General features: G+C 40.4%; 1 protein-coding gene across 4 annotated transcripts in view; it reads left to right on the top strand.

Annotated features, from left to right (window-relative positions):
* Positions 1-27,087, top strand: part of ZNF536 (zinc finger protein 536) — a 567,281-nt gene that overhangs the window by 216,053 nt on the left and 324,141 nt on the right. The window contains exon 1 of one of the 4 annotated variants that reach the window (XM_082232847.1): positions 23,479-23,609. The exons of the other annotated variants lie outside the window; for them this stretch is intronic. The gene's annotated coding sequence lies outside the window, so the exon portion shown is untranslated. Of the gene's footprint in view, positions 1-23,478; positions 23,610-27,087 lie in introns of those variants that run through there. 4 annotated transcript variants of the gene reach the window in all.

Genomic DNA, 27,087 nt, shown 5'->3' on the forward strand with positions numbered 1-27,087 from the left:
TGGGGCACACAATCCAGTGCCTTAAGGGAACAAAGAGATATACTGGGAGGTTTCCTAATTTCAGTCTGTCACTTGGCTTGGCTTTTACAAAAACACACATTTTAATAATAGAATATATAATAACAAAAATGCAGTTGAGCTCATTGTTTTAACTATTATCAAGTGGATAAATGCCTGGTCCTTTCCCGTGTATAAAAATGATTTTGTTATTATGTAGGTCACATTACAGTACTGTCTAGCTATTGGACATTGGCTTAGATAACTGTTTGTGAAGTATTAAATGGTTTTGCTGCCTCAGCACACTTTTTAAACTGGTATTTTTCACACAGTCGTGCTACTGAAAAGGAGCAAAGCCGCTGCAAAAATCAATTTATCTTTTCCTCTGCTATTTGCGTATTGTGAGTTCTTGTAGTGTTTTACAATTTGATTAATTGTTATTCATTGTGCAGGGTAGCGTTTGTAACACCGGTGTCTAATTCTTGGTACTTCTTAAAATAAAATTAAAAAAAAAACTTTTATCCGCTGCTGCACATTATTTATGGAATGAGACTTCCCCAAAACAATATAAGCACAATAAGATGCAGAATTGGGGTGAAGCAGTGGAACCCTAAAAGTGCTTAAGGAGGCATAGTGCGTGTGTAAGATTAATCAAGTCAGAATAACATTTTAAACCCCATGGTTGTGTATCCATGTTACATATTTTAATGAAACTCATCCCCAGCAGATGGAAAAGTTGAGCAAAGCTTCAGCAGTTGCCAAATGACAACTATGGGGCAGGCACTATATAGTGTTTTCTGTGGATTTCAGCAAAATTTAAATGTTCCAAATCAAAGGGTATTTTCACTACTGTGCTGTTCTGCAAGCAGGATCAACTTTTTCCAAATAAGAAGGATATTTGAAAATGCTTTCCAAGAAAAATAGCCTGCTATCCGTTAAAGAAATTTGTTTGCTTGCAGTTCACATGTCATGATTAGGTCATAGGTGTTTTGCTTTTTAAAACTCCAGACTGTGCAACAGAATTAAGTATATGAGCCTCACACTGTTGTCTTTTTAAACAAAAAATAAAATAAAATACTGTGGTTATACTCCTTTTCAATTTTATTATAAAGTTTCTCTGACCCTGCCGTTTATTTTCAAACATTTTCAACTTATTTGTTCTAGAGCATTCTTAACCAAGGGTTGTTTTTCTCCCTTTTGGAAAATGAGCCCAGATGGTGATTGATTTTTCAAGTGCTGACATCCCTGCTTGAGAAAATGTTCCCACCTTCTTTGTGCTGAGCAAGTCAGGCAAACTAACATGATGATGTGATCATCAGTTTCATGCAGACATGCAGAATTGATTGACAGGGAAGAATTTTTTTTTTTGAACATAAACCGCACATTCTTCCAGTGTCTTCAAATTTTTAATGATGTTTACTAGAACAAAATTAGTGGGTGGTGGGAATTGCACACCTATATATCTATATGGATATATTTAAAGGAAACAAAACAAAACCTACTGCAGCCACCAGGTTAAAAGCGGGGGGTGGGTGGGTTTGCTTTTCCCCTGCCATGGCCCTGAATAGATCAGTACAATTTGTAATAGCTTTTCGGAGCCAGTTCTATAGCTAAAAGCTGTCACTGGCTAACTAGCCATTCTCAGGCCATTGCTTCTGTTTGCGTGACTAAATACATACAATTAAAGCTTAGCACTTTTCTTCTGTATGAACTCATTGTTATCCAGGGTTCAAGTGCTCAGATAATGGGCCAGAAGCAAACAGTCATATCATCAGCTTGCAGTGGCTGAAAACTGGTTAGGAAAAATACATTTCTCATTATCTGATGCAGAATTGACACTTCTGATGCTTTCTATCCTCCCCCCCCCACTAGATTTCATAAAAAAATTACCCCCTAAAGTTCTATAATTTTCCTTCAACCAAACTGCAAATAAGAATATAGGCTGGGACTGTGGTGTAATTAAAGATTTCAACGATAGTCTTTTTGCAGTCATTTAGCAGAAGGTTATATAGCTCAGCCTTAAGAAAAACCACTCCAGATTGGAAGTGTCCAAATATTGCAAATAAGTTACATTTGTTCAGAGTGGTTTTCTTCTCTTTCTTTTGAAAGCACGAAATAACCCAAAAAGGAGGAAACATAATGTGCTCAGAGGACAAATAAAATAAAGGTGAAGAGGAACTTAGTGGGGAAGGGCTGTGGTTCAATGGTAGATCATTCACCTTGCATGTAGAATGTCCCAGGATCCGTCCCCAATGGCATCTCCAGGTACAGTTGTGGGAGAACCCTGCCTGAAACCCTGGAGATCCACTTCCAGTCAGTTTACTGTGCTAGATGGACCAATAGTGTTAGGCAGCTTCATGTGTTCCTACCAGCCATGTTTGTGAGGGTGATATGAACCAAGGTTGCCCTGTGAGCTTCAGGGCTGAATAGAAATTTGAAGCCAGTGAGCTTCAAGGCACAGTGGGTATTTGACACACTAACCACTACACCACACTGCCCCACCAAATTTTAGTAGCAACATACCTTGTGATAATGTGGGGAAGATTACAAACCTTCTGCTTGATGCTGCAATTCCTTTTCACAATGGAGGTCATAAAAACTGCCAGATTTTAAACCATGAAGTCCCTGTAATTATTTTTCTCTCTTCATTGAAGTCCTGTCTTGTGTGGAGTAATTATTTTTATTTTTTTTAATCACCAATCTCTGAAATGACTTTCTATGTGCCTACTTAGCGTGCAGATATGGCTCTAGTGCGACCTAAGAGCATATAATGGTTCCAGAGGAGCCATTGCAGGCTATCGGGGAAGCAATCTATGTATTAAAAATTCTTTCATAGTTTGGAAGATGCTATTATAGCTTAGTGCGTCCATGACACCTGCCTTTTTAGCATGGGGACTGATTGTACATTCAGGTCTCACAAAGATTCTCAGGGAATATATTGCTCTGAAAGCAAAATGGTGCAATTAAAAGTGGAATTAGACAGCAAATAGAAAGGAGCCAGGGATTGGATGGGCTGGATTCCCCTCAGCACTTGAAGAATTTTCAGAGTTAGTCTTTATAGTCCCTGGTATTAATTGTGCAGTTTGGGTACAGATCCAAGCTCAGAGCCTCCTGATCATTTCAAGTGCTTCTCTGAAAGATGGGTTATGCTTCTTTCCAGCCACTTGGAAATAGACAGTATATCAGCCTTCTAGGTTGTCATGTCAGTGCAGGTGGCACTCTGGTCTAAACCACTGAGCCACTTGGTCTTGCCGATCAGAAGGTCGGCAGTTTGAATCCCCGCGATGGGGTGAGCTCCCATTTCTCGGTCCCAGCTCCTGCCAGCCTAGCAGTTTGAAAGCATGCCAAAAAGTGCAAGTAGATAAATAGGTACTGCTTCAGCGGGAAGGTAAACGGCATTTCCGTGCGCTGCTCCGGTTTTGGTGTTCCGTTGCACCAGAAGCGGCTTAGTCATGCTGGCCACGTAACCCGGAAAAACTGCCTGTGGAGTGGACAAACGCCAGCTCCCTCGGCCTGTAAAGTGAGATGAGCGCCACAACCCCAGAGTCGTCTGCAACTGGTCTTAACTGTCAGGGGTCCTTTACCTTTTTTAAAGGTGTCTTTAGGGGTCCTTTACCTTTTTTTTAGGTTTTTTTTTAGCAGACTGTAATGGGATTAGCAGGTATCAATACACACTCATTTAAACTGAAAGCTGTTAGGTGGGCCCCTATTCCCCTCACATGACTACAATCATTGACCACTCCAGAAAGAGGGACTGATTGCTAAACAACTCTGGGAAATGTAATTTAATTATGGAAATAGGGGTCTCTGAATTACTCTCAGCACCCTTAACAAACTACACTTCCCAGGATTCTTTGGGAAACGGCCTGACCGTTCAAGCGAATTTGTGGTGCTTTGGATGGATAGTGTGCATGCGATTCCAACACAGACAAATGTTTTGCACCAGCAGAATATTATTATGCAAGGGGAATGCATAAGCAGGGTGTCGGTGGCATTGTGGTCCAACAGTTAGCATGGCAAGTTTCTGCTAGTGCAACTGTTGCATAAAATTCCTCTGTTGTGCAACATTAAAGCTCACCTGTCCACTGACAGAATCCCCTCTGTGATGGGTCATCAGAATTAGAGGGTAACTCAAGGGATAAGAAAAGAATACAAAACACAATAACCCAGTGGTCTTTGTTTAGGGAGATTCCCTCCACTTCCCCAGGTTCCTCAAGATGGGAAAAGCCCCCATTAAGGAAAGCAGAACCCAGCCCCCCCGTCCCCCCACTCCAGCTTTGGAAGAATGAATGCCTTTCTCTTTCCAGACTATTCTAGAATCAGTCGAGTTCTTAGGGTCAGCTCATTGTGTAAAAGAGGAAATGCAGTAGATGATATGATCTTCCCTTTGTATGCAGAATAGAATGTTAATTCAGATTTTTAAGACTCTGGGCCTGAGTGCTTCCTACTAAGTGCTTCCTCTCAGCTAAGCTGGCAGCTAACATGGAGGGAGTAGATCTATTTACAGATGCTGATTTTCGCAGAACTGGGCCAAAAGTTGTCAAATGAGAAATCTCAGCAAAACATGGGGGTTAAGAGGCATATGTAATTCCTCCCCAAATTCCTCCCACTTGTTTAGTCACCATTGCCTAGGTTGCATCCAGTGCTCGTTCTACTCAGAGTAGAACCACTGAAATTAATGAGCATGACTAACTTAGGTCCACTGATTTCAATGGGTCTGTTCTGAATAGAATTTAGATAAATCCCCCCGTTTTGGAGTGGCATTGCTCACATTGGCACTCCTCCTGATTGGCATCTGGCATACACCTTTTTTGTTACCCAGAAATCCTGTATCACAGGAGTTTGCCAGCAGTAAGGATGAAGTACTTTGCATTTGCTCAAAGGCTGCTATAATAATAATAATAATAATAATAATAATAATAATAATAATAATAATCTGCTTAATAATTTTCTGTCATGACCAGTCTTGGGTGGTTTTGTTTGCTTGTTTCTCAGTATTACTCAGCTGCAAAACAGGACTCATGTCCTCTAATTGTATAACTACTACATAGTGATTGTGGGTTTCATTTGCTTTCTAATCTGTAGCTTGCCTTAGGTTTCTTTTTTTTTTGTCAACAGGAGTCACCCACTTGCCTGAAATCATAGGACACTCCTTCTATGTGTAGCATATCTGAATTTGGATTGTGTTGGCACTGCCACCATCTGCCATGGCGTGCTGTTGGGCTGTGCCCCTTGGCATATCCACTCCTTCATGCAATTGTCCCGTGGGAAAGATGTACAGTGCATGACTGATGTTCCCTGGGAGTTGAAAAACTTGCTAAATAGACCATGACTAAGGTTGCATGTGGAACATGGGTGGCGCTGTGGGTTAAACCACAGAGCCTAGGACTTGCCGATCAGAAGGTTGGCGGTTCGAATCCCCGTAACGCGGTGAGCTCCCATTGCTCGGTCCCAGCTCCTGCCAACCTAGCAGTTCGAAAGCACATCAAACTGCAAGTAGATAAATAGGTACCGCTCCGGCGGGAAGGTAAACGGTGTTTCCGTGTGCTGCTCTGGTTCGCTAGAAGCGGCTTAGTCATGCTGGCCATATGACTCTGAAGCTGTCTGCAGACAAACGCCGGCTCCCTTGGCCAATAAAGCGAGATGAGTGCCGCAACCCCAGAGTCAGTCACGACTGGACCTAATTGTCAGGGGTCCCTTTACCTTTACTAAGGTTGCTTGTATCAGCGATAACAGCGATTACTATTCACATATTTGGGGCCCATGTCATTTAGGGTTTTAAACGCTAACGTGACCACCTTCAACTGAGCCTGGAAACAAACTGGCAACCAATGCAGCTGTTTTAAAACAGGGGTTATATGAGACCTAAATGGAACCACAACCAGGAATCTGGCTGCTGCATTTTAGGATAATTGAAGTTTCTGAGTTGTCTTCCAGGTTAGTTCCACACAGAGTTGGAGGCAGCAATGCTTCTAAATACCATTTACTGGGAAACCGTAAGAGGGGAGAGTGCTCTTGTGCTCAAATCCTACTTGCTGGTTTTGCAAAGGAATCTGGTTGGCCACTGTGAGAAAAGGATAATGGGCCGTTCGCCTGATTCAGCAGGGCTTTTCTTGTCCTCTTAGAGCACATTACGAAACTACAGTCTGGAATTACTAGAACATGGAGTACGGTGGGCAAGTCGTCTGTGTCCAAAAGGGGTCATAGCTGACAAACCAGCCCTCTAGCCACTGAGGCCACCTGATCCTCAAGTGACAATTTTGGATCTAGGACTACCCGCAAACTGCAAACCTGCTACTTCCAGGGAGGCGCAGGTCCTCCAGGTCTCCCTCCCTCCTGGACTTGAAAACTCAGGACACACAACACCTCTGTCTTTTCAGGTTTCAGCTTCAAGGTACTTTGAAGCTAACACATTCTACCAATGTATTATGTTTTGTTTTTTAAACAAACTATTGTGTGTCTTTCTTGTATGGTGTTGTTTCAATTGCCAATAACACATCTCTCTCTCTTTAGTAAAGACTACCTGCATGCGTGCAATAATTTAGTGGTATTTACTAATATAAATATTTGCTTTGTTGAGCAACATTACACAAAATTCCTGAATTGCCGTCTAAGCAACTACTGGAATGTTTGAAGTGAAAAGAAAAAACTTGACCTTTGTGAAGATTGGCATAATGAAAACAGGGTTTCCACTGTTTGCAACTTGTGTCCATATGAAGAGGACTCGAAAGAGCGGGCCAGTAATCAAGACAGACATTGTTACTTTTGAATTCCAAAGGAAAGTTCTTGTCATCTGTAATTACATTGATAATGGAAAATATTTTTCATGAATTTCAGCCTATCTCTGTGAGCTCTGAAAAAGACGGTTTTGGCAAGTTGCTCTTGCAAATGATAAGACAAAACAACTAGATGAAGGTCTTTCATTTTATATTAATTTTTAGCAGTTACAGTAACATCTTAAGAGAGGGGGAGTTTTAATTTGGCTCTGCCTTCTAATGAAATGAAGTTATATTAGCCTCCGATTGGTTTGAGGAGAAGCTGAGGAGGAAGGGTAGACATCCAACATTTCAGATGACTTCTATTTACCTCTGGTAATATATTTCTTAAAGGGACGTGGGTGGCATTGTGGTGTGAACCACAGAGCCTAGGGCTTGCCGATCAGAAGGTCAGCAGCTCTAATCCCCGCGATGGGGTGAGCTCCCGTTGCTCAGTCCCAATTCCTGCCAACCTAGCAGTTTGAAAGCACGCCAAAAAGTGCAAGTAGATAAATAGGTACCGCTCCAATGGGAAGGTAAACGGTACATCTCTCCATCCATGAAAGCAAGATGAAGGGTAGACCGAAGACCTTGAAGAAGGTGCAGAAGGAGCAGGACCAGTGAGGGGTGTGACCTGGGGAGGGGGCATGCCTAGGGAGAGTCCCAAGGGCCTTAGTTGCCCACCAGGTCTGAAGTTCCCCACTCCTGGTTTACCAGAGTGGTTTCTGCATAGGCTCTGATGAATGTATGGAGGTTGCTGGTAGGTAGGCCTGTCTCCATGATCCCACTGCCCGTGTGGACGGAGCTATGGATTTCTGTTTGTGGGCCAGAACTCTTTGTACAAGCACCAGTAGAATTCCTTCCCTGCCTCTCTCCCAGGCTATTTCATGCTCATGAAGTGGCCTTAATTCATGTGCAGAAACATGGCGCATTGCCCCAATGAATCATTTAAAATGCATCTATATTTGTTGCTAAACCGTACTTTACTGATTCCTGCACCCTACCTCCTTTCCTAGACTCTTTCCTTTATTTTGTTTCTTCTTTAAAACTGTCCATACGTTTGGAAGCTGAACTTTACAATATGAGGATGATTGCAAAATCGTGATTAACCAGTCCTTGCTTTGAGTCAGTTTCCCCCTATTTCACAAAAGGCTTCCAAGAATAGTCTGCAGAAAACTCTCTTTGCAAATTGTAGGGCAGATTTTTAGAGGGCAGTTTTAAAAGAATAAAGTCCTAAGGTTTTTATCTATATTTATGTTTCTTGTTCAAGCAAACTCTTATGTAAATGGTACAATTTGCCAACAACAAGCAGAGGAGCATTCTTAAAGAAGAGATTGCCTCTACATTTTGGGAGGTTTAGCATCAATTATTACCCCATACAATCATCTAATGTATAGTTGGGAACAACAAATACATTAGTCTGAAGCATCAGCTGCAGTTTATAGATATTTAAGGCTTAAAAATACATAGCCCCTTTTGTTTTGATGTGAAAATTGCCTTAAATTGAAAAACACTGCCCTTAGTGATGGCTTGAAAAAATGGAGATAGCTTTTATGTACTTTTATTTTTTTATAGCCATTAATGTTGCAGTAAATCTTCTATTATTGTATACAGTTGAGATTATTCTTCATTCTTTTGCCTTTGGACAGGAAAGAAATTACTGGATTCCATCAGTGTTATTGGCAATCCCCATATTCTGACATCTGTTCCTTTCTAAACATTTTACCAACCTTGATGAAATGCAGTTTAGTGTTCAAAGCTGACTTGAAGGAAAAATTGGATGATAAAAAAATAACATTGATTAAACACCAGAAGTCATTTACCAATGACTATCAATATTTTGATGGCTGGAATAGTCTATTCCAGAAAACCTAGACATTCTACAGAAATTTTAATCATATTTAATCTTCAAATTTAGCTGAAGAATTGACTTCTTTTTTTCTTTTTCAAAGCACAGAGACAGAAGATGGATTCTGGTCAATTTTAATTAAACATCTTTGACTTTTGCACATCAGGAATATTTTGGACATGTTTTGGATATGTTGTGAATTGTATGACAGCAGGATTGGTTTGATCTAGGCTTTCAGTCCTGTTGCCTGTTTAGAGCAGGGGAAATTTTATACACTTGGATTTTAGGATTTCCCCCAGCACTTATTTTTTAAAGCATGTCCCAAGTAAGTTAGAAATGCAATCTGATGGAAACCACATCCTGTAACCTGAAACCCGAAACCTGAAAGCCCTGCCCTGTAGTCTTAGGGATGTTTAAGCAGGCTGTACTTCTTCACTAGAGAAGGAAAGGCACTCTGTGCATCCTCAGAAACTCAATTCTCTTCACACATCCCAGATCTGTGGTTTTGCAGATGAAAGCAGATGGATCCTAGCAACTCACGTTTAGCCTTGGACCACTCCACCCTTTTTCTGGCATGTCACCAGTTGTTGTAATGGAAAATGGTGTGTTACGAGTGGAGGATTCAACATTAAATGTTAAAAAGTTCCTTTTCTTTCATGTCTATGGCAGCTGACTTTATGTGTCTGCCCTGGCAATCTTTCCTCATTTGTGTCTTGACATATGTGTGCTACTCATCTCTGCTGTTACTTAGATTCTTGAGCAAGCCAGCCATAAACCCTTACTTTCCAAGGCAGGATTAGCAGCTCGTGTTTCAGTCTCAACAATATATTTCCTTTTTACCCTGTGCTTGTGCACTGTATATGAATAGTGCAAAATTTGTTACTGCAAGTATATAAGTATGACAGCAACCATATGACTACCTCCAGGTTTCTAGTGGCTGTCCCCTGCCCCCCAACTGTGCAAAAGGAATATAAGTAGAAAAAAAAGAATGTTCAAGGTACTATGAGGAATATTCAGTTATGTTGTGGGAGGTCCCCCAACTCTCTGGAGTAGATTTGGAGATGATGCAGGGCATGCACAGAGAGAGGAGGGTGGAAAGGTCTTTTCCTCAAACTCGGGGAAAACATTTCATCCACCCTATGAATGGGTGAGTGGGGTCACCCACCTGTCAATCATCTGACATCATGATGATGGAGGTGGGCAGCTCTGCCTAGCTGTCCAGGCCAAATTGAACCCCCTAATGGGCCAAGATTGACCATGGACCAGAGGTTTCCAATTCCTGAACAAGTGCAGCAGATTCAAGTGTAAATGCTTTATCTAAGATTCAAGTGTCCTTCATGTTCTGAGTGGAGCTTTTTGCCAGTAAGCAGAATCTCTACTATTATTTTCAGGTCATAATTTCAGGCTGCAGGGGACATGAATAAACAGGCTAGGCAAGAGTAGGGCACTCTTGCAACAGAGAATGTTGTGAGGAAATGACAGTGGGAAGTAACTTGAGGACTGGTACACCTTGTGTAGCATGCAGGCAATCCACTGAGAATGAGTGTCACAAAGAATTACTGGAGTAGGGACTTCTGGGTTAGCGCCTCCGGCAATGGCGGATTTCCTCTGATCGGGAGGAATCCGCTTCGTGGAAATTAGGGTCTGGACCGCCACAGCGAGGCGGAGACCCATCAAAAACCACAGGCGGGAGAAGCCTGTGGACGTGGGATTCGGCAGGCACCTTTTGCGCCTACCCTACTCGCGGGGAAACCCGGTTTCGGGGATCTGGAGTGACGTCGGGTGAGCGGCGCGGTGCTTCGAATCAACAGCTCTTTTCACGGAGTGAAGCCGCATTGCTGTTGCCGGAGAGCGATGACTTTTTCCTGTGGACAATTGGACTTTAAACAACTACCCGTGAGTAGAACGAAAAATTGGACTATGAAACATCTTAATTTGGCACCGAAGCGGGAAGGTTCTAAACAGGAAGTCCGCCTTCCGCTTTTGTAAATAGTTTGAAGCAAAGACATTGCAAGCTAAAGTCTGGAAAGTCTTTTGTAAAGGACTAAATCTCCATCGGCTAAAACTACTAAACCCCCCTTGGAAGCAGGAGAAGAGGGGAGAAATCTTAGATTGTTCAAGCCTGCAGGAGAGAGAGTAAAGAAAGATAAATTTCCACCGCCTTGAACCTGGGAACGGGTTGCTAGGAAGACAGACGTTTTGGGAAAGTTCATTGACTGTGAATAAAACGTTTGTTGATAGATAGTTTAAAAAGAGAAACATATTGATTCCAATGTTTCCTTTTGCATTTAAAAGGAACAAAATATTTGAAAAATGAAAGTAATTTTGTTGCTGGATCTGCTTTTAAAAGGACGGATACAAATAGAAATTGTTTCCCCTAGAGGGAGCTTTTGAAACTGTTGTTGGAGTTGATCTGGGCAATTCTCCAGCTGTAGAGATTAAAGATCGTGAGAACCAGACATTGACCTTGAACAAGAATGTGCCCAGAAGAAGCCTTAGTGATTGCTTTTTGCAAGACAAGCACTTTATTGGAACAGCTACATGAGAAGATGGATTTGATGACTGCTGCAGTTAATAATTTTTGGACAAACAGTGAATACTTATATAGAAACCACTCAGGAACCGACCCAGGAATCTGCTTTGACAGGGCAAGTTGTGCAGAAGACAAAGGAGGAGGTTGCTGTTGAACCTCAAGTAATACAAGTGGAGAAAGCCGCTGCCTTGCAGGAACATAAGCTGTTGTTTTTGATGACCGAACCTGGAGAAAGTCAGATTTGGAGAGATGGAGTCTCGTTTGGATTGGAGATGGGAAATTGGATAGATCCTCCTATGCAGGGCTGTTCTGGCTTCTGGGATCTGGTTCTGCATCAGGGGGAGTCTGGAGTTGTCGGGGCCTTTAACTTTGGAGGGACTTTGAAACATGCCTTGAAATACCTTTTGGATTTTAGTGCTGACTATGGAGAAGGGGCTGACCTGTCGAGAAGGGATAAAGACATTGTTAGGTTGGAGTCTCCCCGAGATCTACTCCTCAGCGATAAAGGAAGGAAATTAAGAACAAGATCAGCAGAAGACAAAGTAAAGTGCAGGTATAAATATGAAGAAGATCTGCAGAAGGGACATGGAAAAGAGTTAAGAGCCTCGGATAGAAGATCACCAGGTTGATGGACTAAATGGAATGGATAGAAAGGACTGACAGAACCCGAGACCATGAAGAAGAGACGGTGGATGAAGATTGGAAGAAAGTTTAAAAATTCACTTAGAGAAATATTGTAAAATTAATGAGTGTTAGAAAAAATGTTGGAATGAAACTATTTGGCTTTAGCAGAAATGCTATAAGGAGTTATGTACAAATAAGTTTTAAGTTTTAGGGCTTTTTATGGTAAGATAAGGTTAAAATAAATTAAGACAATTTAATGACAGAACATAGTGAAAGATGGAAAGGATTTGCTGAGATAATTAATAACTAGAATACAAAAAAGGGAGGTGGGAGGAGGTCGATGAAACAAGATAACGAAAGATAAAGATTTGGGAATATTGGATTTGTTTTTAATTTTTTGTTTGCTTTTGTTTTTGGTTTTGATGTATTGTGTGTTTTGTTCTCTTCTTTCTTTTTATTGACTTGTATTGTTTAATTTCTTTTTTCTTTCTTTTCTTTTTCTTTTTTCCTCTGTAATTTTAAATTCTCAATAAATATCATTAAAAAAAAAAAAAGAATTACTGGAGTAACATCAAGCCTATATTCTGAGACCCTTCATTGAGTGCCATTTTGCTTTTGTAGCCAAACTTGTAAGAGTCATGCACAAGAGGCGAGTCACCAACAGACTTGGGAGTGGAATGCGGACTGATAGTTGAAAGGAAAAGCCAGAAACTGGCTTAAGGAGGGGGGATGGAACAGTGTAGCTGGAAAAGAAGGATGCAGGAAGAGATCCAAATAGAGTAGCTGGTACTATCTCATAGTCTTGCTAGGACATCTCCTGGTTTATGCTATTTTTAGATGTCCCCAGGAACAGAAGTGAGAACCACCCACTGAAGTCAATGGACAAATCAACAGTTCATATCCCAACCACCCAACCCAGCCATCCATTAAGGGTGTGCTGGAATCTGCTTTGCATGCAAAAGGTCCCAGGTTCAATCTCCAATGGCTTCTTCAGGTAGCGCTGGGAGAGGATCCCTGCCTGAACCTTGGAGAGTTGATGCCAGTCACTGTAGACAATATCAAACTGGATATTGACTCAGATATCTGAAGAAGTGTGCATGCACACGAAAGCTTATACCAAGAACTAACTTAGTTGGTCTTTAAGGTGCTACAGGAAGGAATTTTTTTATTTTGACTATGGCAGACCAACACGGCTACCCATCTGTAATCAGTATAAGGTAGCATCCTTCCTAGTGTGGAATGCTATCCTGATCAGAAGCACTTCACACAATTCACGCGTTTTGTTTCATGGGCCCACTTGAATCCCCTTAATACTTGTTTGTATATCTAGGGCTCCTCCAGATATCCCTTCTATTGTTAATTTGTGCTGATTCAACTATGGTATCATGGTTGAAGATTGTTCTTATGTTGCTCTTGGGGTGGTTACACGCAATCCCACTTCCATTGCTGTTTGTGCCCTTTAACATTTGGGGTAGTCACACTGTTTCATTTCTAATCAGTGCACATCCAGTAACTTCCTACTGAAATCCCAATTCTTATTATTTTTTTAATCACAAATGTTCTAGTTTATTTTTGACCCCACTTTTGTTCCTCTGTAACCTCTCTGAACACCAATAGTGTGGAGGATTGGGGGCACCATCGAGGAACAGACTAAATCAGAATAAATTAATCACCAATGTACTATGCCTGAAGAATGCAACTGTAAATGAAACACCAGTCTGGATGGGCCCCAGTCTTTGTATTTGTTCTGGTTCCCCACACATCACTTGTGTATTGTGCAAAGAAAGCCCAGAAACTTGATCTGCAGTGGAAGCCTCCTGAATTAATTGGGAGTTTTCTAAATTTACCACTTGCCACATGCTTGAGAATGAGAACTATCTTTCCCGTGCAACATCTGGGGTGTTGATGAAGCTAATATGCTCCAGAAGTTATAAGCTGGCTGCATCATACAGCATTAGTTTTGAGCTACTGAATTAAATTGGCTTCTTTCGTTGATGAGGGCATTTTCCATCTAATTAGAGAAATTTGGTTAATATTTGATTGTTTGTAGGGCATTTCCTTCTTGAAGAATAGAAAACCTTTCAGTGCAACCCCCAAATGTATTTTTTAACCCAGGCTTGAAAAAATGTGTTTTTTTAATGGTGAGAACGATTAATTGGTCCAACACACATGTTTTGCATCTGAGGGTTCACACGCCTCCTTGTGATGCAAGCTCCAAAGCACACCATATGTGTATTTGGGTGTGAAAACACATGCCATGCCACTCTGCTTTTTTGCCAATGTGTTTTCCATAGTTTCATATTTGTCCTGCTCAATCACACCATTGAAACTTTTGGTTTTGTACACAGTGATAGGTTCAAGTGTGACCCCCCACCTACTCTACATTGTAGTGCTCCTGTTTATAGCCCATATTTCCTTTAAAATTCAACTGGTAAGAAACATGTCTTAGATTTGCAGCAGATTCTTGTTCAAAAGAAAATCCCACAGTGACCAAAAATATTTAATTGAGCATAGAATGGCAGATTATTGTTTTGTAAATGCTTATTTTAATGTATGTATGTATATGTTTTTTTGCTTAAAATAGTGTAAGTCATTTTGAGTTGCCATGGCAAAAAAGGAACTACTGTAATAAATTTAATAAATAATAGTAATGAGTTTAGATTTCAGCATAGGATGTAAAATAGTCGGGGGGGCGGGGATATCGGCACTCCAAACTTGTATCGTTTTTAGACAATTGCCTGGAATTGCAACCCTTTCAAGCTCACGGGAAAGTTGTCCAAGGTTGTTAAGGGCAAGCCAAATTCCCATGTCCCACTTATACTCCTCCCTTGCAGCCTGTATCAACACCGTAGTGTTGCTCTTTGGGTGCTCTGCATTCCTCACCAAACCACAAATTATACATGACACTCAGTTGCATGTAGTTTGTCTCCGACATTGTGTTTTATTGCAAAATGCAGCCATGAAAGGCTCTAGAGTGGAATGAGGAGATGGGAAGGAGGATTTTAGTAGCTTTTCCACTAAGAACATTCCCCCAACAGCTTTTCTCTCCTGCAGATGGGGAAAAGAGAGTTTGGGGGCTATTTTGTTCTTTTTTTTAGTAGAAAATCCATCAGAGTTGAAGGGCCAGTGGACAATGGTAGAGCTCTGAATGCAGAAGGTCCCATTTCAATCCCTGGCATCTCTAAGTAGGGCTGGGATTCCTTCCTGTCTGAAACACCAGGGAGCTGCTGCCAGCCAGTGTGGTCAGTACTGAGCCACATAGATGGGACCAAGTGTCTGATTCTCTATATGGCAAATTCCTATGTTCCTAAAAATATATTCTTCCTAGTTTCCCACCTCAAATGTCATCCCTCACAATTGTACTCGCTAACAAAATAAAACATTGGAGAAAATTTGCACACAGTTTGGGTCACAGATGTATTTTCATTCCAACCTGTTCCCAAGGTGGGGAGGATGTCGGCTGTGGGTGTTTTAAAACATGGCACTAAGAAGTCTATTTCAACCTTTCTTGCATCTATGGTGTTCCATACGAATGTTGTTAATACAGGAGAGAATTTGGAAGGAAAGTCAAATTTGTCTCACAGAGAAGGAAAGCGGTCCATATTCTCCATAATCCTGGAGAGAAAAATCAACTTTAGATTAATAGGGCAAATCATCCTTCCCACAACGTATTCTGTGCTGGAGCAGAAAAGAAAAATGGCTTTGTAGATTAAATTAAGCACTCAAAATGGTTAAGTTAAATTTTACTTTTGCAAAGCAAGAGCAAAGTAATGCTTCTGACGTTTAAGGTTTTGGTGGATCTTGGCTCTTGGAACTACAAAGTTGATTTAAAGCAACAACAACAACAACAACAAAACCTCAGATTGTAAACTTCATGGTGCAAACCAGGTCTCCGGGAGGAAGGGTGGATGTAAATTGAATCATTATTAATAGCATCAATGATTAATAATAAAAACAACAAGAGCAGCATGTGGAATAGTGGTCTGATAGTTCTTTTACAACAACAGAAACAAGTTCAACAGAAACAAAACCAGCAGAGTACATTTCAGTTGTGATGTTGCATACAATAAACACACAACGGGCAATCCACAGTGTTTTTAGTTTGTTTTAAATCAAATCAGGAGACATGAGGGCTCAGAGGGTCAGATCCTAAACCCTTAGTAGATGTAAACTCAGGCTTTATGGCATCACATTAAAAATGGTGTGTGTGTGTCTGTTGAGGTGTTCATGTCATTTGATATAACTTTAAATCTCACGTTCGCTACACTGCATCTGATAGTGATGGTCTTGGTGGATAGGGTCCTCAGAAAGCTGATATCTGAGGGTGGGGTCATAGAAGTTGTGTCCTTAGGGGGAACTGTGCCCATTTGAAGCTTTCAAATATATATTCTGAAGGGACTGTTGGACTACATTTGTGTTTAATATGTCATTTGGGCCATAACATTCATCAGTGATCTTCTCTGGACCATGAAGAAGCCTGTGGGCCAGCTCAATTGATGAGTGAATAGATTGCCCCCTTTGTAGGCTACCAGCAACTAATTGTATAATAACTTTTTGCTTAGTGCTGTTATGATTAGTTGATCAGCATTTCATATGGGAATTGGGTTGTGCCCCATGGCAATGTTTTCCATTTTTCACTTATGATTTTTTTCCCTCCCCCCACATAAGTCTTCAATTTTGAACCTTGAATTGAATACACATGGAAACTGACTTTGCATGGAAAAGATCAGTGACAAAAATTGCATGACGTTTCCATACCATAATTATTCCCTGAATCAGTCTTGGGAGTCTTTGGGAGTTCTGGAAAAACCTGCAATAAAGCTGTTTGTGTTTATACCTAGAGTATTTACGGCTTAATTCCATCTCTCTCTCTTTTTTATGTACAGACAAATTGTTTCCAAAAGAGGGGACTTTGCGTAACTTTTTACATTACTGCCTTTGTCTTTGTAGCCAGGGCAGGCTCTTGAAACTCAAACCTTTTAAAAGCAACAGGATTAAGCTGAAAACTAGGTTTTGTTTCGTTTTGTTTTAAAGACCATGTTCAAAGCATTCAACATTTGCAGTGGTTCTGTTCTATTGACAGTACTTAACATTCCCATTTTTTTCTCTTGAAGTAGGGCACTCCCCTTAAGTGATTTAATGCATTGTGTACTATAGATAGTGTTTAACGCACAGAAACTGGTAACCCTCTTGCAAAGAGCTGAAGCTAAATAGTAATTCACATATTCAGTGGAGTAAACTCAAATTCCCATCATCCCCTAGAGATGATGGGAGTTGTAGTTCAATAGCATCTGGGGGCCTAAAGCTAAAGAGCACTGCTGAAACATCTTACTCAATGCAAGGGGATAGTTAGTACAGTGGTACCTCGGGTTACATACGCTTCAGGTTACAGACTCTGCTAACCCAGAAATAGTGCTTCAGGTTAAGAACTTTGATTCAGGATAAGAACAGAAATCGTGCTCCAGCGGCGCAGCGGGAGCGGGAGGCCCCATTAGCTAAAGTGGTGCTTCAGGTTAAGAACAGACCTCTGGAACAAATTAAGTACTTAACTCGAGGTACCACTGTACTTCACAACAATGATGCAAAGGGAAGAGGAACTATAGTACCTTGATCTACTGAACTGACTCCATCTACTTAACTTTATGAAAGGACTGTGCAAACTTTACAGTACTGAAGTACTCTGCTGTTGAAGGCAATGTCGAAATAAACTATTAGCATTCTATTCAAACAGAAAGGTGCAAGAGTGTTTGAGTAATATAAGTCCATGTCAGAGCTTGTTCCATCATATCTGATCACATTTTTATTTCTAAGTATCAGACTTGTGGGGTCTCCACACAGACACTTCACATCGCTTTACAAATCACTCGGACTCATGCCATTCAAAAACCTTGTGCTCGTATTTCTGTGTCAGTTAAAATTCCTTGTGTTGCGGTTCCTCAAGAAATGAGAGGCTTTCCCTATAATTCAAACAGTCCTATTTATGCTTGCGCTTGGGGAGAATTGCTACTGAATCTAACCTATGCCCTCCAACAGTGTTCCAAGACTGTACCACCAGCAAATCCGAGCTTAATAAATTAATAAAGACAGGCAGTTAGAGTAGAAGCAGAGCTGACCTCCTCCACAGCATGGGCACCCCAGATGTTTCCGATAACTAAGTGTGCCGCGCTGTGAGAACACATGTGTGCAATATATAGAATTAAAACAATGGGAACCAAAAGGGGGGGGGGACTCAGTGCTTTCCAACCCACCCACGAGAAGACAGGCTTTTTATTTATTTTTTAAGAGCAGCTGAACATGATTGTGTTTCATGTACATAAAATAATAATAATTTAATTAAGGTACAAATTAATAAGTGGTAAAATATGCCATCATATCATCAGGTACTGGAACCCCAAGTGCTCACAATTTGTGTCTTTCTGGGCCAGTTACAATTGTGCTTCCATTTTGCCCAGTCCCCACAATTCCAAGAAGCCAGACCACATGCCAACTCAGTACAAGCGTATAATGTGGAAGTTGGTCTTTTGGAAGCTCAAATTGGATTGCTGCCAACTCCTTTGGCTGGACTGTTCCATGTCAATTTCTTCAGTAAGACTGGTGTCTAATCCAGAATATTCTGATTGCAGCCTATATGTTAAGGGGGGTGAGGGGCTACCTTGGCTATTCCTTGACTGAGGATTGTGTGGATGCAGGGAATGTGTACATGTTTCATTAAAAAGCAGCCAATGCTGTTTAAACAAAAGGAGGCTTATTTCTTGATATAAACAGCAGCTGGGGGTGGGAAATTCTGTTGGGACCATGGCAGAAGAGAGAGGGTTGAATTCTCTGTTTTGACCCCTTGTATTGTTCATGCAGCTCAGGCTTATCTGTGACAATCCTTTATTGGATTCTCTCAGTTTCTCATTTCCCCCCACTTTTAAGTTCTGTTCTCCACATTTCCACATCATTTTTCTTTTCTCTTTTTTAAAGGTTCTCATGGAAATTTATCTGCATTCCAATGTAAATTTCTCCCAATATACACATTTTTGTATGTAATTTTGCCAAATAGACCCATTTTTGCAGAGCAGTTTGCCATAATATAATGCATTTCTGCATATTGTTTTTAATCATTAAATGCATTTTTGTGCACACTTTAGCCTTGTATATGCATCTTGGTACATGCTGCTTGACTGACGAATTCCCTTGCAAAATTCAAAGAAGTGCACATTTTGAAGGGTGGCTGTCTTCTGGTTCTTGAATGGTTAGAAAGTGCAGATTAGGTAGGTTTGCCTTTAAAAGTGAATTGGATTGAATTTCTCTCCCATCTGTATCTGTTACATAACAAAACATGTGTGTGCTAATTGCTTTCACACAACATTGTTTGACCCATTGACTTAAGACAAACAAGAAGATGATGTATGGTTGGAATTCTTTGTTTATCTAGACAGAGGTTGTTATCACAGAGTACCAACCTTGGGATAACAAAATTGAAACAATTGAATTTTGACTGTGCAGAGACAAGTGTTTAATTTTTAATTTTTATCTTCAGTCTACTAGGGATGTCAGTTCCCAGTTGAGGATTGCTATTGGTGAAGCAACATTTTATTGCAGTCTGGGGTTACAGCTTGTAGGGGTTTTATGAAGCCAGTGACTATGGGATAACTTTTCAAAGCCAATGTGCACACCCCCCCCCCGAGAACCCCCCAAGCAATACTGTACTTTAAATTCTTTAAATCTAAACTCTCAAAGGAGAGAAAACGGGTTGCATTGTGCAGTAACAGAACAGCCCTGTTCATCCTTACTAGGCTACCTGCGTGTAATTCTGAAGATCAGAGGAGAGTCCTTACTGAGCAAGGATAGAAACAATCGGCTTATATCGAGTATTTTTACTTCATAGGAATGCGGTTCTGCTTGCTGAAAATCTATCCTTTGCATGGAGTCAGGCATAATCCTATGCCTACTTTGCCCTTGCAGTAAAAATATGCTTAATAGCAATTTCAGAAGAAGAGAGGGGGTGAAAAGAATCTATTTAAAGCTGGTTGAACAGAATATCTACTCATAGATGGAAACCGTAAGTGAATAATGTTAATGGAGCTCTGTTTTTGTAAAATGCAAGGGACAACTAATAGAATCTAGCTACTTTAAAAGTAGATGATTGAATTACATTTAAGAGACTACCTAATTTATGACCTTTAAAAATAGTTTTTGGAGCTGTCTGCTTGAGGAGGATTGTAAAGCCTATGGTCCCATCATCCAAAATTTTTTTAGTAGTCTCTTCTCATAGTCTGCATTCCACCCAGTGCAGCCTTTGTGTTATTACTTTATATTGATGTAACGTTAGCATTGCTCATGCTAAAGCCAGTGTTATTCTAGAGGCATACTCTTCTTTTTAATGTAGGAAACCAAGGGGTGAAGCAGGGGAGTTAAGAGAATGGAGGTAGTTGCCTATTCTTGAAACAAATATTCTAACATATTAGATAGCCAGATACAATATGTTATCTGGCTATCTAATATGGCATCTACCAAGTGAAATATGTGGGATCCCCAGTGCTAATCTTAGAAGTTCTGTGCATAAGGACAAGAAGTTCCAATTACAGCCCTTAATGTCATTTTAATGCTATTTTTTAAAATGTAATTATAACTCCAATTGCGTTTGAGATTTGAAGCTGACAATAGTGATACAGAAAGGAACACTGCAAAAAATAGCTTCGCTCAAACTTTATTAGTGATTAAAGAAAGAGGAGTACCCAGCCAGATTTATGCCTAATTATTTGCAACCGAAATAGGAAGCCTTTGTTTTCTGGGTATACAGCTTGCAGAACTTTGTTTGTCTCTGTCCTGCGGCCGTTTAGCTGGTGTCATTTCAAAAAGTGGGGGTTTTTTTGTTCATCACTTTGAGCTTACAGTTTTCCTAGGCTTTTTCATTTGTAATAACTACATTTTGTTCTCAACCCAATGACTTTGGACATATGTGACACGATAGATTTTGGTTATTGGATTAGGTTCTTCAAAGTTTGCTATCCTTGGGGTTTGTCTCCTATTGCATGTCTCTGAGTTTTGATGACTTGGAGGAGGAATTCTCCACTCTGGTCGGTTTAGGGTGCAGTGGCTATCAAGGGCTAATACAAGAGCTTGTTTTTGATTCCAACCAAGTGTGTCCTTAAATAGCTAAACCATTATGAACTTGCTCAGGGATTCCCAAACTGCGGTCTGTGAATGAGTTTCATGCAGGTAGTCTGCAGCCAGGACCTTTCAAATATTCATAGAGGCCCAGGCCACTTCCAGGTCTTGAGGCCCTTACCCATAATAAAAGCTTAAAAATGGTGAGACATAAGTAACTGAAAGCTGCTCCCTTGCTTGCCCCAAGCTCAGAGCAAGAAATAAAAACGATAGGCATGTGTTCTAGTCTGAAAACTAAATGCCCAGATCAAATGGGATAACTTTGCACGGTAGAAAGGGCTCAGATCCTCAAACATTTAGGTTGCAATTGGGACCCCACTTTGCTGGGAATTAGCCACAGTGAATTCAATAGAACTTCCCTCAAAGAGGACATGGTTAGGCTTACACCATAAATTGCTGTGCAAATGGCATTTTTAAAGCATGGCTTGTGGAGACACGGCTATTTAAAAAGGAGAATTAAAGGAAAATTTGACTACCTAGTGGTATGGGATTATGATTTCCATGCATAGCACACACTGCTGTAACACACCTGTACACTTTCCTCGTGGGCATATACATTCTGTCTTGCTTAAAGCCACTTTCCATGACATTTAGAAGCCTACGCAGAGTGGGAGAACATCCCCAGAACTAGGACTTTGGCAGCACTAATGCAGAGGAGTGTTATAGTCAAGCTTCACACCAGAGGCGTCTTGAAAGAGGCCAACAAAGCTTTGTGTGAGAGATATTTTTAAAAAAAGAAAAGAGAAGAAGCCACAGAATCACAATCCCAGCACAATGAGCCTCAGCTCACATCCTTCTTAGTACACAAACAAGCCACTTCGTTATTGATTGATTTCTTGTATTTATATCCTACTGGTGGTTTATATGGTTTCCCCCTCCTCGCTTAATCCCCACAATGACCCTGTGGGGTAGTTTAGTTTGAGAGACAGTGGCCAGTTTCCAAGGTCACCCATGGCCAAGTAGGGATTTGAACCCTGGCCTTTTCTAGGTCCTAGTCTTCTTTTGCACTATTAATTAAGGCGCAGAAGCTTCATTCTCCATATTATGATGCAGAGGAATCAGCTATTTAGAGTAGTGCTGAAATACTTGTAAATGTTGCTTTTCTTCATTTGGTGACATATCTCCAAGCAGATCACAGGGATGTCATTCCACAGTCGTTTGCAGATTTTCTCCAGTGAATACTTCTTGATTTTGTTGAAATGTTACAATTCATTGTGTTATGATTGGCTGTGTGAATGGCGTGGAGCTGTGTTCCGATTGGATGTGTTGCGTCGCTAACCAATGATTGTGCAAAGAGCAAGTTGAATGACAACGTGAGTATACAATTCAAATTTTATGCTGTGTCGGTCAGTTAGTCATCCAATTAGGAGTACAAACAATAGCACATAGCTCTTAGAAGTAACCAACACAGCACAAATTCTCAATTGTATATTCATATTCACACACACACACACAAACACACACATTTTGATCCGTTCTGTCAAGTGTTGCTGCTTCTGTTGTTTTGTTCCTTGACTGGATGGCTCATATAATTAACTAAGATTGTGAACTGCAGATTGCAATGCAACACACAGTTTGAAATTTGCTCTCAGCAAATCTTCAAGAATGTGACCTTAAAATCTATTATGAAAAAGGAAACCTCGTGCACTACACAAATTAGTAAAAGGTACTTTGGCAGTTCATGAAATAGGTTCTGGATTGGCCACAAACAATATTTCGGGGGGCAACATTGAAATAATGTACACTGACATTAGTAGAGGTAATGTGGCAAAACTTCTCATGGTGTGTTTGATTCTGCATTTTCCGCATTAGCAGTGACGGGTGTGGGTGTGAATAATATTTAATCAATTGCAAATGTAAAGCAGGGCCATTTTTGCCTTTTAAATAATTCTAGGACGGCATCCCAGTATATTAGTAGTGGATACTATTTCTAACCCAGGCCCCATCTACACTATACTTATTTAAAGCAGTATCATGCCACTTTAAACAGTAATCCCAAATAATCCCAGGAGCCATAATCTGTTAAGGCTGTTGTGAGTTGTTAGGAAAGTTCCCTTCTTCTCTCACAGAGGTACAATTCCTAGAGTTCTCTAACAGCTGTCAGCAACCTTAACCCACTACATTTCCCAGGATTCTTTGAGGGAAGCAGTGCCTGTTTAAAGTGGCACAATACTGCTTTAAATGTATTTTGTGGAGGGGGTCCTAATGCTTCCTATTCAGCTGTTTTGACTGGCTTGTGCAGGTTGCAGATGTTTTCACAAAATGGTGGGGGAAAGCTACAACTAGTAGATGTTTGGGACTGCAGATAGTTGTAGGGTGGCCTTATGTTGTACAGACCTGATGGTGATGGACCAAAACAAAGATCCGAGGCAAATGTTTCTTTTGTTGTGCTCAGTGTTCATTGTCATAAAAAGCCCTAGTTTCATTTGAAAGTATGGAAAGTCATATGATCAGAAAACAGTTACCATCACAGTGGAACTGTTATCAAGTTCTTAAGTGAGCAACAGGTGCCGCCTCTGTTTATATGGCTTATTCTACTTCATTATTTTCCTGTTTTCACAGATGGGAAAACTGAGGCAGAGTGATTAAGCAACCTGCTTAAAATTCTTGTCTGAACCAGGATTTTCATAGATCACATCTTTCCTCCTGATCATGTGTACAGACTACTAAGAACACAACTTTCTATATGTCCCAGGTAAGACAATATTGCACTGTGTTTCACTGGTGTAGTCTGATGTGTTCTTAGCCTATTAGGTCGATGGGGGCCCGCATTAATTCTGAGTTTGGAAAAGTGTAAATAGAAATAAATATTTCCATAAGTACAATGATTCCTCTGCTTGGTTAAAAGAGAACAAACAAGCTTTCTTATGCAGATGCTGCCTTTTAAAAGGCTGCATACAGGAAAAAAATGTGATCCATGAAAGTGGTATCCTTCCTCTTCCTCTTGGAAGACAAAAAAATAATTTTGTGGCCAGACAGGTCTTATGACATAAGAAGATTCTACCACGTAAACTCTTCTTTTGGTACACAATGGATGCACATTTTGTGGTACATGAAATCTGGAGGAAACCCTGTGAAAACCACTCCATTATTATGAGCTTGATATTGAAACAAACTAGTCCCCACTTCCAAGTAAGTTGCAGTGAGGAGCATCTGGAAATGAAATGGCACACATTAAGTAAGATGTAGGGTGGGTGTGGGAGAGAATGAGTGTGTCTGATACCTGATTGCTTACATTGGAGACAGTGGAAGTCCTGGTTTTAATGAAAAGTCATCATGGTACAGTTTTGAAGGCATAAGCAAGCACATGGATATACTTGCTAGATTGATGAGCTCTATATGTTTACAGTGATGTACCTGTATATTTTAATCAGTCAGTCTATTGAATACATGGAGGGGGAGCAGACTTCTGCACACAATTCTGTGTCCCTCTTTCCAAATCCAGTGTAACATATGAAAAGGGTTTTAGAGATTACATAGAATGTGTTCATATCCCATAGGGAAGTATAAACAATGTCTTTCCATGCACAAATGAAATGGTACCTGCTCCCACCTCCTTGCTCCTCGCAGCACCTTTCAGCTCATGCTAAACCTAACCATGGTTCCTGGCTTAGTGATAGGTTCATGCCAGAGACCATAGTGTATTTTGCCCCATAAAACCAGTGTCAGTGAATCAAGAACAAACCTTGGCTATAGTTTGTGGTTTGTTGGGAGCAAAGCAAACCACAAACCCAGTTCAGATGTCATGTTAAGCTGGGGATCATGTTTGTTTTCCTCTCGGCATGAGCCATCAGGATCCAGGAAGAGTGGGGAGAATTGAAATGGATGCTATGGATGCTCACTCCTGCATGGTAAGCCATTGTTTATGTCCAGACATGGCCATTATCTTATGGGGTAGGGAGAATGCTTCTTTTCCATAATCCACTTTGACCTTCTTCAAAGTTAGTGAAGAGGCCCTAAGTTAATGTGACTACTTTGGAACTGAGAAGTACGGCTCAGGTATCCTCATGTCTGCACTGCCAGGAGACCCAGAGGCAAACCAACAGGCTTTAAAGGGCCATGAGGAACCCCATTGGTCCTTTGCATCACCTGACTCCTGATGGTGTTGTAGCTTTTTGACCACCTGCAGTAGGGCAACAGAGGAACTGCTCAGCAATGCTCTCTTCTGACAGATGGCAGCGGTGCAGAAAGTCAGGTGTCTGGGTCCAGCTTCTAGAGTCCCAGGTTTGAAATCAGAGCTCCTTATAGCCCTACAGTTGCAACATACTTGCTTGGCAAACCAGTCCTAAATGTTTGCACCGGCATAGTAGCCTGCCATGCTGAGTAATGTCGCTGAAACAGTGTCATGGTCTGTGATTCTGCACAGGCACAGCAGCCAGCCCCTTCCAACCTATGGATTTATTCCCTAGCACAGCAAGCCTTAGGATCGGGCCATTAGATAATCAATTTCTCTGCCTGAAACTATTTAAGCATCACATTTGCTTCTAACAACTCCCTGTAGAAAAGTTTAATACGCTATGTGGATTCCCTTAGTCTTTGGGATCAGTGGAAAACTCCTCAGGATTTCTATATTAATATTCCCTTCGACTCAAATAAGGGCTTTCAAAGTGAGCCTGGGAGTTGTTACTACCCTCCCCTCCCCACCCCATCTTCAGTTTACTGTCTATTTTTAACCCTGTACATACAGCACAAAGTAATTTTGGTTTGGTTATGGCAACACAGGTATACTGCCACAAAGGAGTTGACCACAATTACTTAAATCACACCTTTGTGCAAAGGCTTATCCTTTCAACAGACAACCTGAAACTATTAACATGTAATATATGCTGTGTTGTACAGGTACCCTTAATTCCTTCTGAGATGTATCAGGGTGACACAAGAGAAAAGGGAAAAAAATACTCAAGCATTAAAGTCCTCTTTGTTTTCTCTCTCTCTGTGACCCCAGCAATCTCTTTAGCAAGCCATGGTTCAGTAAACTGGCACACAGCAGCAGTTCTGCAGTGGAAAAATCATAAACCAGATGGAAGCTTAACATTTTTGTTTAGTTTTTAAGAGCAGTTTTTATAACATCGCTTAACATCATTCTGATGCATCATACTGTTTACACTTAAGAGTTTGTAGCTAAGATGTTTACACTACAGAGAATGTTTTAAGATATTTTATAGTTATGATATTTAGATAATTGGCAAGAAAAAAGATAGTTTGTTGAGATTACAGTGATGTTGGTAACCGTGAAGTAACTTATGAGACTCAATAAATATGTCCAGTTTGGTGGAAAGTACAAACTAAGTTAAAACAAAACAACACAAGAGAGAATGTCTTTTTAGTGAAATCATTTCCTTTTCTTAATCAAAAGATGACAACCACAGCTTTAGAACTCCCATCTGTAACACACCACTCCACATATCTGTGAATCTACTGTGGGTATACATACAAAATGATACAATTAAATCAGTTGTTAAAATGTTTTTTAAAAATTAAAAAAATCTTATGTGAATTGTGTGCAACAGTGGACAAAGTTCATGCTCTGTGGAATACCTAGTGATCAAAAGTCAGCCCTGTTTAACTTCTGCTTAAGGTCTTCATTTTCATATGAATGCAGCTCTGATGTTTTAATGAAGAATGTGTTTCTTCTAAGCATCTGGTCTTTGGAACAGTTTTTTTTCCAAAAGACGTATTAATCAAAAACAATAACTTCTTTTAACTTTTGCAAAGTGCTCTAAAAGAATGAAATAATCTGTGTGTGGGCTTCAAATGTTGGGAATGCAAACATTTCACAATAAACATGTGTAAATGAAAGTACTTGGCCAGATATGCTGAAAGATAGTACATGTTGGGTTAATTAATGCATACTCTATTAAAATAAACCTTGCTTTCAAGATCTGACCAATAAAAATCATTAGTATATTTGGATCAGATGTGCTGATGGATTATTTTTACGTATATGTTAAACTTTTGCAGAAAGGATTGTCCTTGAAAAACCTAAAACCAGATTTGAAATTAAAGTCAAAACCTTCCATTATTTCTCTGTCCTCTTTGTGTTTTCAATATAGCAATATGATGAATTATTCCAGTTTTATCTGCTCTACCTGCAATTGATTTACTATTGATAGCCTTAAATTTATCATTTTAAATGTGCAAATCACAGTTATGCAGCCGGTGAGTTGTATAGT

Source organism: Podarcis vaucheri, assembly GCF_965113315.1.
Source record: "Podarcis vaucheri genome assembly, chromosome: 7".
NCBI lineage: Eukaryota > Metazoa > Chordata > Lepidosauria > Squamata > Lacertidae > Podarcis > Podarcis vaucheri.